Below are 3,798 nucleotides of genomic sequence, written 5' to 3' on the forward strand. Positions count from 1 at the left end.
AAATTGGGTTCATAATTTAAGTTTAATTAAACCAGGATTTCTCTTCTTTGGCAATGTAGACGCCTTCTGCTAGACAAAAAGAATTAAAATTATACTTTCAGGACATTTCTCATTACATTTTCATTTAAACCTACTTCATTTTTTTAATCTTAAAAAGTTTGTGGAAAGAAAAACATTTACTGAATTAATGAATCTAATGGAGGAGATATTCCACATTTGAATTAAAAAATTAAATGCATCTCTTTTTTATTTTAAAGACAGAAAAAAAATAACAACAGAGATAAAAATAAAACAACACAAAAACAATTGCAACGATACAGAATTTGAAAACAAGATGATAAGAAACTAATAATGCTCGTGTTATGGTTGATACATGGTATTAACTTGAGGAGGCTAAAGGCTTGGCTAAGTGACTTAGCAGTTCTGCATCCTGGGGTGCAAAGGACATCCCCTTAGGGATCTAGGATGTTGTTCATTGTGTCAATTTGAGAAGTTTAGAAGGTTAACTATGTGACTCAGCAGGGAGCCAAGGTGCTTACTTTGTATTCATGCTGAGCCTGTGCAAGAGGAGGGCATGGAGATTATGTGAGTGCTTCACGCCCCTGGGTGGGGGCAGCCTGCTTACAATATAAGGGAGGAAAAGAGGCTTGCTCCCCCCCACTTTGCTCTTGATGCTTTTGCTATTTTTCATTGCCATGTGCCACTCTGCTTTGGAGCCGACCAAGTACGGACTGAAACCTCCACAAACTATAAGCTAAATAAACCTTTCCTTCCTTAATTTTGGGCATCAGGTATTTTGTGTCAGGAACAAGAGAAAAGTAACCAAAACAGCTTGCAATGTTACACTGAAATTAGTAGTATGATAATTTTAGCTATTGTGTATGTATGTATATATATGTGTTGTATATATATATGTGTGTGTGTATATATATGTGTGTATGTATGTGTGTGTGTGTGTGTGTGTATTTCCCTTCCTTCTTTTTTCCTTTCACCCATCCCAGTTGTTATTTCCTTTTAAAAAAAGATAAACATAGCAATGAAGCCAAGTTTCAAAACAGGTTATTAGGACAGTCACAATAGTTGATACATTGTGTGTTGTCATCTTCTTAGTAATTATTCAGCATAGATGATATACACATGCTATCTTGTCTATACAATATTAGTACAAGACTTTTTTAATGAACTAAGTAAAACTAGCTGTATAATAATCTTAGCTATCTTGTATATGCATAAATTTTTTCATTTTTTCCTTCCTTCATTTCCCCTTTCCCTATCACAGTCTGTCTTTTCTTTTGAACATCCTCCCAATTCACAATATCTATTGTACATTTCAGATCTTATTTACTTGTTTATTTTTTCCACACTAGTGAGACAATTTGATATTTATACATGTGGGTCTGATTTATTTCACTTATGAGTATAGTCTCCAGTTGCATCCATTTACCTATAAAGACTCCATTTTATCCTTTTTGTGGTAGAGTAGTACTCCATTACATAAAAAAACCCCACATCTTGTTTATCCATTCCTCATTTGACAGACATCTGGGTTGCTTCCAAGATTTAGGTATTACAAATTGTGCTGCTATACACATGGGTGCACATATATCATTGTGGTATGATGATTTTAATTCTTCTGGGAAGATACCCAGAAGGGGAATAGCTGTGTCAAATGGGACCTCCAATCCCGGTTTTTTAGGAATCTCCACACTAATTTCCGCAGTGGTTGCACCAGTCTACACTCCCACCAACGGTGAAGAAGGGTTCCTTTCTCCCCACAGCCTCTCCAGCATTTGTTATCAGTTGATTTCTTGATGGTAGCCATTCTCTCTGGGGTGAGATGGAATCTCAGTGCTGTTTTAATTTGCATCTTTCCAATGATCATTGATTAAACTCATCTTATACTAAAATATTTCACTAAAAATTCTTACATAATGATAAAATCAGTAAGGAGATAGAGTATTATTTGAAACTAAAATTTAGTTATTCTAATTTCCAAACCATGCCTATTTAAGAAGAATATCACCGATATTTTAAATATAGATAAAAGTTTATAATGAAATATAATTCTTAAAACTGTGGAATTTTGGCAAAGGCTCTAAGTGCTGACTTTTACTTTATATCTAGGAACTGTATTCATTATTTTAAACTCACAATGAACTCTTCTTCTGACTCACACTTTTGGCAAGGGAAAACACACAAAGAAACACAAATAATTTAATATTTCCTCTGTCCTTTTTGTTTTTGGAAATGCTTGACTTTTTATCTCCAGTAGATATTTCCAGAGTTTACACATAATTACAGTGCAGTGCTTACGAACAAAGAAATTTCCAGATTCCCATAGAAGAGAGGGAAAAAAGGGTGGAAGGATGCAAGAGGAAGCCAATTTAAAATAACCACTGCAAAAGGCTAATTATGCAAATTATGCAAGAGGAGTTAGATGAAAGAAAACCTGTTTTTGCACATATACACACAAAGAGAAAAGGCTTTACAGCTGACTTAAACACTCACTAGGCCCACTATTGTTAAAAAGTTGGTACTTCACGGTCAAAGTTGGAAACTCCGTAAAGAAGGAGAGGTGGAAGTCTCCCATTTTATAAGTGATTTCTCATTTGGACAAACGAGTCAGAGAATCTGCTCCTAAGATTTTCTTCCCATTTATTCCCATTTGTCCCTCCAATAATTGGTCTTGTTCATGCAAGAAATTCTACGTAGTGATGACAATTGCTCAAATTATCTCTGGTGAAATTAAGCCAGAGAGATATGAGTGAAAGCACATTTGGCCAGATTGCCAAAGAAGACCTCATACCAACTGCAACTGTTGGGGAGAACCTGGTCAACTGGCAGGGCTTGCAGCCTTGATGACACAGTCTGGTCCAAGCAAAAGAAACATCACTACATAGTTATCAAAGAAACAAAGGCCAGACTGCAGTAGCTTTGTCCTGTGAGGATAACTAGTATGATGAGATCACCCAAACTTGTCAGCACGGGGGGTGCAGTGAGAGACACACTTATTGAACTAAAGCTGATCAGATAGTCAAAGGATTCCTAAAGAAGGAATCTTCACTCCCAGGACACAAAATGAACTTAGTTTAGAGGATTTCCAAAATTACATTGGGCCCCTGACCCAATATAGGGAAAAACCCCTGAACATGAGCTTCAAGAGGCATATTTACTGGGGCTGGGGATTTAGCTCAGTGGCACAGTGCCTGCCTGGCAAGCACGAGGTCATGAGTTCAATTCCTGGTACTGGAAAGAAAGAAAAAAAGAGGCATATTTACATCTATCTATCTTCCCCAAGATGACTAATTATTATGCATCACAAACATAATATATAGGGGAGGAGAGAGAAAGGTTGAGAGAGTTTCCAAGCAAAGGGTCTTGAGCCACGGCAGCTGGGAAGGAGGTCTAGGTCAGATCTTCTGATCTGCAAGATTGTCAGTTGTCAGTTCCCTAAAATATCATCTAAAAACACTTGTTGATTAAGCAAAGTTAGATTTTTTTAGATGTACAATAGCAAGGCAGGATACCACCCCGCAAATCAGTATCTCAGAAGAGAGATTTCATGGAATAACATGAAATGTAGAACTTTGTGGTAGCAATCTAAATAAAAGAAACAAATGGAGAGATTCTCCAAAAAAACAACACTATTCACTTGGGAATAACAGAGCATCAAAATGGGAAATTAGTGTCATGGAAACTGTGGATACGTTTATGGCAGTTGAGGCAAGAAATTAAAAAAAAAAAAATAAGGTGGACCACATAAACATTTTTGACACAATGGTCCTTGGTGCAAGTACT

Source organism: Chinchilla lanigera, unplaced genomic scaffold (genome assembly GCF_000276665.1).
Source record: "Chinchilla lanigera isolate Chin_1 unplaced genomic scaffold, ChiLan1.0 scaffold00031, whole genome shotgun sequence".
In the NCBI taxonomy this organism is placed as follows: Eukaryota; Metazoa; Chordata; class Mammalia; order Rodentia; family Chinchillidae; genus Chinchilla; species Chinchilla lanigera.